General features: G+C 29.4%; 1 protein-coding gene across 1 annotated transcript in view; it reads left to right on the top strand.

Moving 5' to 3' along the window:
* Nucleotides 1–279: 279 nt before the first annotated feature.
* LOC113556574 (serine proteinase stubble-like) overlaps nucleotides 280–16,113 on the top strand; it is a 28,783-nt gene continuing 12,949 nt past the window's right edge. Inside the window, exons 1-2 of the mRNA XM_026961608.1 lie at nucleotides 280–874; nucleotides 1,291–1,560. The gene's annotated coding sequence lies outside the window, so the exon portion shown is untranslated. The remainder of the gene's footprint in view (nucleotides 875–1,290; nucleotides 1,561–16,113) is intronic.

The raw sequence follows: 16,113 nt of genomic DNA, 5'->3' as shown, positions 1-16,113 counted from the left end.
CAACCCCATATTTGCGGCAATGAATCGAGAACACCGCCGCCGCATAAACGTTATACATATTTCATATCTATATAGGTAAGGTAATATTTTTTCTTGTTACTTACTATGGCTCGCGGCCGCAACCTTGCGCGCGAGGAGTGGGCAAATACCGGGCGCGGGCGGCGATCAGCTGATGGGGCCGCCGCCGAACGCCCGCCTGTTGCAGCACAGTGGTGTATATACGTCCTGTGCCATCGTCTTCCGCGGAGACGACGACGACGACTCCGCGCGCGCCGTCGGTCATCAAACGCGAACAGAAGGAAAGCGACGCGCCGCTGTAATAATAATAATTCCCGTCGACGATCCTGCGCGCGCGACCGCCACAGATAAATATCGTTGTATACAGCTGCTGCAGCAGTCCGCGCACGATACGCGAGTCGCCGGTAGAATAGTATACCTATCGTATCGCCGCGCGCAGCGTCACACAATCGCCACCGGTCCGTCCGGAACAACGGGTCATTGAATCGGTCTCCGTCGCCGTCGCCGATTTCTGCACGCGCACTTGTATGTTTCGTCTTCTGACTTTGAATTTTTTTTTTTTTACTTTTCGCGCGCGCTCGTTCAAATTTCTAGGATTTAATATCATTGTTAGATTTTAAGAAAATCGTTACGCGTCTGAGTTTTTCACGTCCGCTCCGCTGTTTCGACGATATCACAAATTATATAATATTTATAAATCATCTAGTTAAGGTTTATTATTAATATAATAAACTTAACGCCGGATAGTCGCACGTGCATTGTGCCATTTGCCAATATTATTTATAAATAATATATACATACCGATTCGGTGCAGTTCGACGTCGCATTTTCCGCGTCACGAATTTCACTGCTGCAGGTAAGTCGCAAAATTCATAATATATAGTAAGGTGCGGATTGGACGTTATAAGACTTCGAACGATCCGAAAATACACAATTAATGTTTATTATATATTAATTGAAAATAATATATCATATATACTGGAAATTTAATTTCTATATAACCGAGAATGGGGCGAATTTAACGTTTTAAAACCTACAAATATATTAAAAACACAAAAATAATACCGGTACAAGGTTTAAACCTTAAATATATTATTTATTTTTTTATTCTTGTAGGTTTCGAGGGTGTCTAAGTGTATAATATAAAGATTTTCGAGCTGTTTAACTTTGTATTTGTTTTGCGACTAGAACATATGAACCATAATAAACGCAAATTATGGCATTGAATTTGAATATTTATTTTTTAATGGTCTAATTATTGAAATCCGTTAGGTTTGAAAAAACAGAACGATCATCTTCCCTATGCATCAATGACTATCATGTCGAGAAGAACCGCGCCATGCGGTTGAGGAGACATCAACGACAGTTAAACGAGAAAACATTATTAGTCAATTTACTCTACTGTGTTGATATTGATCGATACTTGAGTACACTCAGAAAATATATATAAGCTGTGGTGCAATAGTCTTCGAAACTACCGAAATATCCGACTATCTACAATATTATTTGTCACGAGATTAGAAGACACAACGAATCCTACAGGTAAACAATTTTCTTTAAACTGATTTTAAATATTAAGGTAGGTATTATTGTACAGTCGTAAATACAGTTAGTAATTATTTACGTTATAGTAGTAAATAGTATTTATAAACAAAATATAATATTATATACAATATTAAAATATGACAGTATTATAATATGAATGAGAAAATTAAAATATTTAGTCTGTATATATATATCAAATTAATTATTGATGATAATATATATATAATGTATAATATTATGATCATAGGTCATAGAATTCTAATGATTTTATTTTAAACTATATAGTCTTAGTATTTTTTTACGGAGTTTTCAACAGTTTTATTCATTAAAATATAACTTACTATGTATTAGGAAATGATTAATTTTCTTAAATTTTTACAATTAATAACAAAATGAATATGGGAGTCCTTAACATTTTTCCATATGTTAAGAAACATATAACTTTACTATTTCGATAAGCATCAACCATGAAATTGTATTTTAGATGGTCACTTTTAATGACCTTAGTAGCCGTAATTGTAGACAGGAGAATGACCCATTCATCGTAGTTATTTTTTTTTAAATCAGAATTCTTTGTGCGAAATAACATTAGTTTCCTACAAAACTCTCAATACCAGTATATGTATATTATTGATAAGCTGACTTAATAAGAATTAAATGTTATATAATTTGAAAAAGATATTTTATAACAAGTATAATAGGATAAAAAATATTATTAATATAACAAATTAAAAATACATTTTTATTAAAAAAATAACAAGGCACATTGCACTTAATATCTATGCGTGCTTCTTAAAATGTATTAATCTTATTACAACATTAAAATAATGTAACAAAAATGTATTTTTCTAGTTGTGCACTCGGTCCGATTTATACTAAAAGCTATGTACAATTGTACATGTACCAATATATTAAGTACCTATAATTTATTGCACGTTTATGAGAAAAGTTTTAATGAAATTATTAAAACTATGTTCAAAGCATCCAATCAGTTTTTTAAAGTTGATTAGCTTATAATATGTTTAAGGTTAATGAATAATTTTGATTTGTAGTAGAATATATTTTTTTTTATTCTATAAGAATAAGATACAGAAAAATGTTTCATCTATAGATAGACATTATATTATAGAATTTTATAATTTAATTGTAATACTATTGGAATAATAAATAAATACAATTTTGAGTAATTATCACAATAATTGACCTATAATAATATTACATTTTTATATGTTAAAAAACAAGTTAGAAATCATTATAAAATGTTAGTTTTTTACATTTATTATGAAAAACAGCTAAGTATCACAAAGTATAATATTAAATATATTTTTATTAATCAAAATCTATTATCTTTTACTTTAACAGCTAATGAGGTCTTAAATTAAAAACAAATAAAACAATATTAAATCGTTTTAATAAGAAAGAATAGTAGACTTAATATAATTATTTTGTTTTATAAACTTTGAGTAGTAGTCTGTATCTATATAAGTAAATTTATTATCATTGGATAATTACCTAATCTATAGGAAATTAGAAAACCTACAGATTACTTAAATATTCTATTTAAATTACATGAAAAAATATTAAAATTAATATTTATATTGTATGATTATTTAATTAGTATACCTATTAACTACGTAATAGGTAGGTTGTTCTCTCTGGAAGATACCTGATAATATAAAGTTTCATGGTTTTTAATGTTTAATGAACAAATAAACGTTATTTAATAGAAATTATCTATACAGATATTAATGTACTCTAATTATATATTAAATAGTAAAATTAGTGTCAATGAATTTACACCTTATTTATATAGTTATAATGCTTATAGTTAATTTGGTTTTCGTTATCAATTATTAACTTACAAAACTTTTATTCTATCGTAAAAATACTATTGTATAGACAATTAAAATATACAAAAAAAAAAAATTAATAGACGCATAATATAACATAATGGGATTTACTAATATACCATGACTGAATGACCTACGAGTTCAGTCAAGTTCATAAAAACATAATAATGTTTTGATAGAATATTTTATTTTTTTTTTTCGTTACATTCCAATCGTTTTTTATCAGCGTATTTTCAAAATCTACATACCTAGGTAATAGATATTAATTTTAATTTTGCTGTAACAAAAAATTAAAGAAAATATCTAACAGATATTTAGATGTATATTGTGACTTTTTTTTAATATTACGTAACACAATAAATAATAACTAAAACGGACAAATTGTTTTCCATAGTAAGAATTTTTATATTCAAATAATGATACTATAAAAATAATTAAATTGTATGAAAGCCAGTCGTATAAAATTTAGTGATATTATGGTTATTATATAGTTTTTTAGATTTTATAATTTTTGGTTATATTTTTTGCTTTTAAAATTATCTAGGATACATAGCTGGTAGTATGTACCTAAGACCTAAACTGATAAAAATATCTTAATTTCATCACAAAAAATCGGCAAAAATTTTGCTTTTAGCAATCCATTGCCGTTTTAGATACCTAATAATAATTATAGTATATAGCACTGTTTCATAAACAATAACATGCCTTCTATAGAGTTCTAGATAATGTTTGTTCCTAATCCATACAATTACATATTTATGTATTCATATACCTAATAAAATAGAAATCACATTTTCTAACAATAATAATTATTATAGAAACAATACATAACTATAATAAGTAGTCTAGATCGTGGCGATCGTGCTAGTTAATATACCCAAATTTTAAATACGCTTTTGTGATTCGCAAATTAAATTTAGTTCAAAGATAAAATACGTTCTATCAAATTATTGTTAATAACAATCTTTGTGTAATGGGCCACTCATATATTATAATATGCACCCGTTAACAATAACGCATATCCGTCTGTTATTTTTAATAATGATATTTAATTGAGTACAGATATTGAATAAGATTTCTCTTGTAGAGAAAAGTAGTGTACTATACTGTATGTATAGGTACCTCTATTCGACATCCGCGTTCAGTTATAGATCATTAAACCGACACTGAGTCTAACACAGATTATAATTATTTTGGAGCGAAGACAAAGAAGACATCGAATGCCGAATTTATTTTATGCCGTATCAAATAAGTCCGTAGATAATAGTCGTCATCGAGCATTCAAATTTATTTAAAAAGGTGTTTAAAACGTTATTGTTAAAAAATAAAAAAAAAATAACGCGTAAATCAAAAATACCTAGTAATTATTAAGTATATCGTCGAAAAAAATACACGTATTTGTTCCATTATTGAATTATTAATATAATTGAATATTGGTTGTTATAACCTAACCTATTCGTTTAATTCTTAAATTCGATTCAAATTTACGTTAGTATAATGTAGTATGCACGATTACAATTACAAAAATTCACGAAATAATTCGATTAGCTTATTAGTTATTACGTAGTTGACGTCATCGTGCCCATGAAAACTAGGTCCCGCCGCGCCGCACTGTCTCGGAAATTAAGATATCAGGAAATTTGCGAATTTCATCTGTAGATTACATATTTTTATTTTATATATTCAGTTTATATATTTTGTCCTTGTCATCGGCATGTTTCGATCTAACGACCGGTCAACGAACTATACGCTCGATAAATTTTTTTGTACCTACCGGAAAGAAACAACTAAAAGCCGTTCCAAATCTAAAATCATGAAAGCCCGCGACCGCGAGTCCAGGAATAAATTCGTCTCGTACGATGTTCTACGACTATAATCGTGTTGATAATTATACAGATATATTTATACACTACGATCCTAAAATCCGTTGTTTAAACCATAACGGTGCGTTGCATCGTTTTACATAATAATTTATCTATACCCTACATGTACGTCATCTCACGTAGGCACATATAAATATATAATATATGTATGGGTATTGGGTACTTATTACGAAAAAGAGCGCTAAAAGACCGGATAAACAAATTATAATATTAAGCGTGAATGATTATTCTAGAGAAAACGGAATCAGGTGGACGACGACAGCAAAATAATTGTATCCGCAGTTGAATAATAACGTGTTTAACATTATTTTAATTTAATTTATATTTAAACTTTTTTTACTTTTGAGCAATAGTATTGAACTCCTTCGCTCTTACATCGATTATACTATTAATTTTTTTTTATGTTTAAAAGTGAGTGGCCAATTTAAATGTTATAGTATACTAGCAACTTTTGCCTAATTTTAAATTCTACCAGGTTTTTAGCATAGAAGCAAGTCATCAAAAGTAAGGAAACTAATTATAATCAAATCTTAATAATTCAATCGGTTATTTTTCATACAAAATTATCAACACAAAATGTGGGATTCAAAAGATTATTTTTTAGTTAATCATTAAAACAATACTAAATTTCTGCTAGTAAATTTGAACTATTATAGAATACTTTTTAAATACTTTTTAATTTATTATATATTTATTTATTCAATAAATGTTTAAAAAAAAACAAGGTGGGAGTGTGGGACATTCCCTTTGTTAATTTAAAATCGTTTCGCTTTGACTGTCCGCTGTAGTTTACACCTACGATGGGTGTAGCGATATCACATATGATGTACTTGTACTCGTAACATACATTGATATATTATTATGATCGGGTGCATTGGATACCTACTTTAAGGTAAACAAAAATTCGTTACCTAGGGAAAGAAACAAAACGCGCACTTATTAAATAACATTGAGAAAATCAAATTAGTGTATGATGGGTACTTAACAATAATATATAATATATATAATGATAAAATGTTGGGTGTCTTGTAGAATCTAGTCAAACAGGATTACACATCGACCGTTATTCACTTGCTCGAGTCCGTTATTATACATACTCACACACACACATACACACACACACACACACGTGTGTGTGCGTAATATCCTATACTATAAGAGAAATTACTAGGTATGTATACACACATAGTCACTTGTATCGGAAATCCTACCTAAGCATATATAGATATGTATTATATGCTTATTATAGGTATGATTACATAGAACTAATGATATTTAATTATATATATAAACGTAAGGACGTTCGGGGAGATGGTACTTGTGCTGTGCGAGAACCGTTTCTGGCGGCGCGGCGGTCGGTCATTGTCGCCGTCGCTTCCGCGTATCTATACACTACAAATAAATAGTAAATACTAGATCGAAAAACTCGATGTTTTTACAATGTAAGAATATCGAGTTTTGCAATCTAGATGATCATGATGATCGGCATCATTTTAACTGAATATCGACAAAAAAATTGTAACTTTTAACATTATCATCGTTCGACGGATAATGTACACCGTAGGTGACTTATATTTTAAATTATGTATTGATGCACTTTTAATGAAATTATTTCATCCATAGTTTCTGTAGAACACTTTTTTCACGTAACCATGTCAGGTATATATTCTTTACAGATTCACAATTGCATCTCCAAGTCAGTCGACTAGTATTGTTATAAACTATCTAACCGTTAATAGTAATTCTATTAAATATACTAACAATATACCTACTTAATATTATCAATCTGTTCAACAAACAGACGACAAACGGTATATCGAGGAAATTTGCGTTTCCTGTACGGTATATTATGTGTATACATATACGTGGTCGTCGTCATTACGATGTAGATATACATAATATATACATATCGTATATATAGTAATTATATTATATATGTATACGATTTCGGTGCGACCGCGAGTTGCTTTGTATATAACTACGTTATACACGACTGCGTCAAGAGGACCGCGGACACGACCCAACGCCACAAGGTCATTGAGATTTCTTTTCGACGTGTACCGTTATATGATTTACGCTGCGGTCGTTCTGTGATACACGCTGCACGCGCGATCGTAATAATATACTTACCTAGTACAGGACGGATATATACATATCTAACTATACTATAGGTAATAGTAAGTAGCTATACTAGGCGGCTAACAAGTTTTACTTAACACCACTGCCGTTGCATGTATAATATATAGGTGGACTTTGACTATGACTTTGGGGGAGTTTGGTATTGGCATATAATATAGTTATTTGAATCATATATAAGTGATTATATTATATAATAGCAAATGGACCGTGAGGTCGCATATTTATAAAAAGGAGAATTGGGTCAGGCATCTTCGCCGTTGCTATTAAAAAAAAATACATGTATGCTGTACATATTTTTACATTTTTTCTATAGTATCGAAGTTTAAAAATGCAAAATAAATTTGTTTTATACCTAGATATTATACAGACAAACGATAAATCTGAGTATTATAAATTAATATTGCTAAAAGCTGTATGTTTTCTGAATACTCCTTAAAAGGATTAACAACTAGGTTTTTCCATCATTCCTTCACCGTAATAAAGTGAACAAAAGCGTATATTTAATAAAGGGCTACATTGCCTACATTTCTATTCACGGTAATACAAATTTAATTCGAAGTCTATTAAATTGGTGAAGTGATTTTGTAGCATTCACTCCGTCTATACTGCTGAGTTATTTACGTAGGTGATGTAGCAAATTTGAATAAATTTATTGTTATTAGGAGTGAACATTCTAAAAGGCGGGTAAAAGTCCGATTTCTATTTATACGTTCAATATATTAAACAACTTAAGTCAACATTTCACAAATTTCTAAAACTTTATCTTAAAACTATAATACCTATAAGGTTAAGAAAAATAAATTGTTTTTATTTTGTAATTGTTGTCGTTATTATATTTTAACTTATTATTAATACGAGTATTAGTAGTATTACAATTCGTTAAAGATAAATTAACTTTGAATAAAACAATGCGGGACCACTGCATGATCGCCTCGATGGTAAAAAAAGCATTTTCATCGCGCACTGCAGCGAATCGCGCTTTCCCGTTATACGATTATATGCGTACCTATAAATTATAATCTATATATAATATACACGTGATCAAGCGGACCTTCCTATAGTTTCGAAGATTCTCATCGAAACAATCTATTCATATATTATATATAACTACATTTACATGGTTCTACATCGTGTTATAAGTGTCCTACATTAAAATGTATACTTTTTACCTTTCAGGGCCGGCGAGAATTTTGGTGGGCCCCAGGGCTGATCAATTCCGGGCCCTTTTACTTATATATACTTATTTTATACCTAACCTAACCGGGCCCCCTATAGAGGTCCGGGCCCTAGGGCTCTAGGCTCCTTCTTCCCCATCCTCTCGCCGGCCCTGATACCTTTACCATTTTTACACGATTATTAGATGCTCGCTAGCGGGCGTATCAAGATTATCATTGTAGAGGTATGATCTAATTATTATATAGTGCTTTTACAAAATAATAGATAAAAAAAAAATTATATAAATTTATTCTAAATATTCGTATTTTTTTAAAAGAATCGAAATCAAATAAAGAAGATATCTACCTTATAAATTTCGCATTTATTATATTATGATTAATAGCTTAGTAATAATTTATGAATATACAAAATTATTTTATACCTATGCAAAAATAAGCAAGTTCAACATGAAACAGTTATTACTTATTAAAAACAGTTTGAATCATCTAAGTCCCATCCGTATGGTCATCGAGCGATTATTTACTTTTGTCTAAGGGCAAAGCGATGGATTACGTCATGTAATAAAATACGTGTATACATTTTTTAGTTTTTTATACATTATAATATTATGTTATCGTATATTTGTTCACGTAATTATTTTGGTCATTATGGAATGAAAATTTAATACGAGTGTTTCACTGTATCATATTATCAGAGAACTCAGACAAATCGAAGTTGTTCGCCTCGTATGTGTATTATTAAATAGTTTTATATTGTATGTCATACTATGAATATAAAAATTGTTATTGTTACTCTCCATCACTGGTGGTCTGACTGGTCTGAGGTTTTGACTCTCGATGAGCAAGTTTCAAGCCATTCGAGTTTGCCCACCCGTTAAATAATTATAATATGTATATTATGACCACTAAATATTTTACATTTAAAAACTAAATGTACTCTTGTCTTATATTTATTAGTAATATAGATACATCACTTGTGTGTGGTATCGGACCACCCTTGTTAAGTCAGTGTAAATATGTGTGAATATAATGGCACACTGACGAAGACGAATTTTATTTTAATATATATTTTAATTTTTAATATTATAATAATATTATGCATTTATATGGTAATGCCGTACAATGGTTTTTGGTTTTATTTGAAGAAAATAAAATATGTGACGTATTCGATAATCTATGTAATGCGTATAAATATATGTATTATATTTGTCGGTATCAGATCAATGAATTTGATTATTGAAAGTGTTTTATATATTTGTGTATACGTTTTCAGAGATATTTTTTAACATTGAAACACATATGTTCACTGGAAAAAAAATACAAGAATTGATTAAGATTAAGTAGGTACCTCAAAGTATGTCATAAATTACATATTTAATAAGTACTGCTATACCTCAGAAATACCAGTATGGAATAAGGGGAAATATTAGTCACCAATGCAATGTAGGTACTCGTATGCTTATAATAGGACACAATACATCAAGCATTTTCTACAATATTGACTAATACGACATGATATTCCATTATATATTTATGGTTTTGTTAATTTCTAATAATTATCACCATGATAGTCCACTAAAGACAAAAAACATATTATATTTTTCATGACGATACAATAAAATTATATAATATATCTAAACCACGAAAAATTATTTGAACGCGTTTATTTCTGTATAAATAATAGATAATAATATTACTAATGTTATAGTATATATTTATCACGGTAAATAACACGTTATATATTCATATATTATATAATCTATATGCCATATTAATATTAATTATTAATAATACTTATGAACAAAATTATGGGAGTGCTTAATTTGTTTAACAATACATGTGTCCGTTGTACTGCCGCTTTACCATAATATAATATAGCGGATATTCGAAATATCTCGAAGAGACTTAAACGACCATGACCTAACGAAGTTTTTACTGCACGTCTAACACGTGGCCGTGATGTTCTCAACTCAAACATAATATATCTCAGATCGTTATTATGAACCCGAATATTATGTGAGAGCAGAGTGTATTCAATGAGGCGGGAAGGGGGAATAGATTTCCAACAGTAAAATTAAGTTAAAGAAGCAAAATTGTTATTATAAATTATTTGTAAAAAGGTGAACATTGCAATTTTGACATATTGTTAAATTCTTATGGCAGCAGACATATTATATATTTCCTATATAGGAAACGATCGTTATACTATTATGTATATAAATGTTATTGGGTTTTTGATTGTAGTATCTAAGACCAGTGGTGATTTACAAACGTGACTTTCTCAACGCCTAAACATTTTATACATAATAATATATACAGTCATGGATTCTTGGGAGGCCTATCGTCTGCAGGCATAACACTCATCGGAAGCGTTTATATAAATATCTGGGTGACGGGTTCAACGCAATAATTCGCTTTTACGTAGGCGCGCCTTTATATACATACACAACATACACAACCTACCCAATAAAATATAGTAATATTATGTAGAACGTGTTTTCCTTCGCTGTGTGCTTATATATATATATACTTATATCTCGCATCAGATAGCCCGCTACTGTGTTATACATATACGACGCATATTATAATAATATTATATTATATTATATTCATATACTATACTATTCCTACATACGAGTAGTTTATATTTTTATACGGAGCACAAGACCGAACCGTCGACCGTACATCGAATATCATAATTACTTATAATAATATTATGACGTTTAATGTATACAGGTATTATAAAAATTATATTGTATAACGTTACGTTATCTTATTATTTTCTGTGGTGTAGGCAATAATAATATATACTTATGTGATGGTATGTAACGCGCGCGTTTGTCACTTTATGCTGTACGTGTAACACGCGTATTCAGCAATTTTCCGATATTATTACGATTTCAACGGTATTTTTTTCTTTTTTTTTTTTTGTAAATCGATAATTACACACGAGCCCAGACAGTATTAATTATTGTCGTTTTAACGTAGTCGTGTTTTTTATATCATAAAAGAGAGGAGAGAGAACTTTTTTCCTTTTTTCCTTCTTTAATCCGGACACACGCGTCCGCCGACCACGCCGCGCGCGTATAATTACCAACTACATGTATCCGCTACTTCTGCTTCGGCAGACGGCTCGCCTTCTTTACGATAATAATAATTATTATATACATAGGAATAACCTCTCCTCTCGGATCTCGTGCGGCCAACACGTACACACAATATTATATCCATTAAAATTCCGAACGATAGTCGATATTGGTCCGCAACGCCATTGTAATATAATAGGTTAGGTATATATTATTATGTATGTACACCACTGCGATTTTACTGTATACAGTGAATATATACATACTGTGCTTGTAGATATATAATTGCTGCTACAGCGGATGGCAAACGCTACAAAATATCAAATTGACCGACGTAACGATATTAAGCGGAGTGGGAACAACTATATTATTATAGTAATTAGTATTATATAGTTATTACTTATTATTATTATCGTAACGTTTACGGTTAAACAAAAAACATCGGTAAAATTTACCCGGTCAATTTTATATTTTATTATCGCGAGTGACTTACCGTTTTAAAAGTTTTTAGTATACCTATTGCAGTAGATCATCATTTTTTGTTTGATTTAATCCAGTTTACTATATTCATGAATTATTCTTTACACCGCGGTAAAATTTACAACGTTTATTGATTGTATCAGTAGGCATATATAGGCGTGTTCAGATCAGGGTACAACCTGGTGCGTACCTAAGGGGCTAAGGTGCTTTAGCCTTCTTTTTGAACAATTTTTCTTAGTTTATGGTGCCACTTGAAATCGCAGGGGGCGCAAATGCATTACCCTGCACCCCCCGTGGAAACGCCTATGATCAATAGTGGCTATTCTCAAAATAATATATGTTATTGAGGGTATTTTTGAGGATCCACCAACTTACAAAGGATAACTTCATTTAGTTGAAAAAATAAAAATTGGATACAAACCATTTTCGTGTTAATTAGTAAAGGTTTCAACAAACAAACAAACACATTAGTAAATCACCTATATTCAATCGATGCGCATATTTCCAGTACAATGTTAACGTACATAGTATGATTTCGGTTTATATGATAAAGACAGTTTCAATGTTTCTAATTTATGTTTTACTATATTTCCTTGTTGTGATTTTTTAATTATGTTCTGTTATGTACTAGTTTATATTTAATAACTAGACATATTATTTATTAACATAGTAGTAGTAAGTATTAACATTTTTCAAGATTATTTTCTGATGACCAGAATTGGGTTTTTAATGAGTTTTTACTCAATAAAATGATGACGAAAATGTTAAGTAACTACTTAATTAGAATATAAATACATATTATATGCCTATATATTATAGAAGTAAAAATTCAATCTGAAATAACTGTATACACACATTTAGTATGCAAGCTATGAATAAAATGTTGGTTGATCAACTTTTAGAAGGGATAAAATAAAACATAAAATATTTTTCACGTACCTACAATATATCTCATTTGATTCGAATGATTCGATTGTATATACAATTTGTTGGTCATATTTCTCTGTTAACTTGACCGCAGAAAAAATTAGTATTCATTGGATCGTTCACGCTAGTATAAACCATTTTACAGTTACGACTCTCGTGAAATAAATATATAATATACACGCAGACGACAGAAATTGCTAGTTAATGCAAATTCATGACTCAATATCCGAAAATAGTAATAGCAATAGACCACGAGTCGACGACGTTTTGACTTTTTCTCGGGTTATTTCCGAGGAAAAAAATTTAAATTTTAGAACACGTACCTCTGTTTGCGAAAAAAAACTTTCGCCGTTTTAAAATGTTGACCTAGAAATACCAAATGGTTGTTATAATAATATTTGACCTACGCTCGTCATATAATAATATAACGTACTCATAACATGTACATTACGTCTGCACTATACACCGTATCCGTTCGAATGAATAATAGTGACATAAAAAATAAATTCACACACAGGATTCGGTACGACCACGCGTTCCATTTTATACTTAATACTGCTACGACTTTCTACGTGGTTACGGTTTTAACGCTTACGAATAAATGACTAATAATCGACCAGGAATCCAAAGCTTGTGCGTTAATGTCTTAATACAATTATGGAAAGTCGATAGCGGATGAATTGGTAAACAATGAATACGTAATGTATGCATTACGTATTGACTAGGATATATCACGACGTTACCTACTAATAATTACTAGGTGTAATAAATTATACTAGATTGTTTGTGGACTATAGGGATTTGATCTTCAGAGCGGCTTTATGTAGACTTTCGTAAAACGTTGAAACATTATTGATTATTATAATATAATATGAGAAGTGAAGTGATTATTATTTATTGCGAAGTGTACATATAACGATTCTAAACGGATTTTAATTTATTAGTTATGAGTCCATTTCTTATATTTGTATTTATGTCAGAATAGCAAAATCCCAACTTACAAGCTACAAATCTAACAAAGGGTTGTAAAAAATAATTATTTTACAGATTTAGAAGGGGCCAATATACATTGTATTGCAGATGGTTATGCTCTCGCCTTCTAGTAAGACTCAAGTCAGAATAAAACGTTTTTTGTTCGTGTTTGAACTTATGTAGGTATGTTACTATATTTCTTGACACAATAGCATACGAACAGAGTTATAATTATCAAAAAAATATTAATTTGATTTTTAAATTTGGTCATATTTTTGTCAATCACAAGTTGACATTAAATTACAGCATGCTATTAGTCAGAATCACCTAGTAACTTTACGTATTGTCCGCCCATTCTGGCACTATTATAATATAAAATTACATATTATATTACAAGAATGCCCATTCGATTTCTTGAATTTTGTAGACAACGTTTTTTCGGTGAGTTTTTTTGTTGTTATACATATTCTAGTATATCTAATACCAACACATTATATCATATAAAAAAATTCATACTCGGGCATCGCTCTCTGACTTCGAGCGTGTCGTGTACCATCGTAGCAGAACTCGCGTACAAAATGAATATGTATTATTTCTAAAAAATAATATAACCTGTTGGAAACCAATAGATCGTCATTATTGGTATTATTATTTATTGTTATTAATTTATTGATAGACATAAAACTTATTTGTGCTCAGTGCTTGTATTTTTCGATAAAATGTATGGTTGTTCCAATATTCGCTTATCCTAACAATACAATATATTATATATGTTGACGGTGCATAATTTATGAGCAATAATTACAGGCTTGGTAAATCTTTAACACATATTTTGAAGTTTGTTTTTTCTATACTATAATATCTTATATTACTACTTACAAACAACGTTATTGATCACGAATTCATGACTATAGAGTTTGGTACTTATAACTTATAAGTAGGTATTCATTGTATATATGAAAATTGAATGAGTATTGAATAAATAATCGTCTTTACTATAATCATTTTATAATAATATATTATTTTATTCTTTAAAGTTTATTTCTGGAATCAAAAATAAATTAGAGTAGGTATTCAAATTAGATTGTTTGCATAGTCTAAGTAAATTCCCTTAATTTTTTAAAACGTTTAAGAAAAGTTTCTATTGTTGGTTAGATTTTTTTAAATTTCCTTCAATTTTGTGTTCAAATAGATTTAAATGGCATGCATTTACATAATATGATTTATTTTTCAAGAAAACAAATTACGAAATATTTACAAATGCGTGTATTCAATTATATTTTTAATTGTTATTTTAATCGTACAACAAAACATACTGAACATAATGTAATATTATTTACATTTTTATTTTCCATACCTTTGAAAATTATTCAAAATTGTTCGTTTAGAATTAACTCTTTTTAATGCATTATTATTGAACTTGAGCAAATAAATATGTAAAAAATAATATAAATAATAAATGATTATATTTATTATTTAATATAATGTTTAAGTTTTCTGTTTAATATATACTATATTATAATATATTCATTATTGTTAGAATTTAATGATTGCATTGTAGGCCAAATTATAAACTGATATACTTATTGGGCACATTAATAATTCAGGGTGGGTCACATACCTATCATACGGAAGCATAAACTAATAATAATATTACTCTTAAACCATCCACTATATAGTTAGTTCATTATCTTTATACATATATTATACGACATAATATACGGGTAGGCAATGGTGACCAACGGGTATATTATGTACAGGCATTCACACCGTAACGTCTATCACGAAGATAAGTCCTATAATGTTTATAATTTAAATTCAATGACTTTTTTATTATATATATATGGGTCATGTTGTTTATACCCACAAAATGCGACATGTAAATTGACTTATATATATATATTTAAACCGTTATTATTATAATTAATCAAAATACTATCATATTATTAATTAATCGATCTTATGATGTTAAGTGCATTCACTATATAATTCTATATATTCACTGTATTACTAAAAATATTACCTATTATATGTGATT

This window comes from Rhopalosiphum maidis, chromosome 3, assembly GCF_003676215.2.
Source record: "Rhopalosiphum maidis isolate BTI-1 chromosome 3, ASM367621v3, whole genome shotgun sequence".
Taxonomy (NCBI): Eukaryota; Metazoa; Arthropoda; class Insecta; order Hemiptera; family Aphididae; genus Rhopalosiphum; species Rhopalosiphum maidis.
Note: the sequence above shows the minus strand (reverse complement) of the source record. Positions and strands in the feature narration are given on the sequence as shown.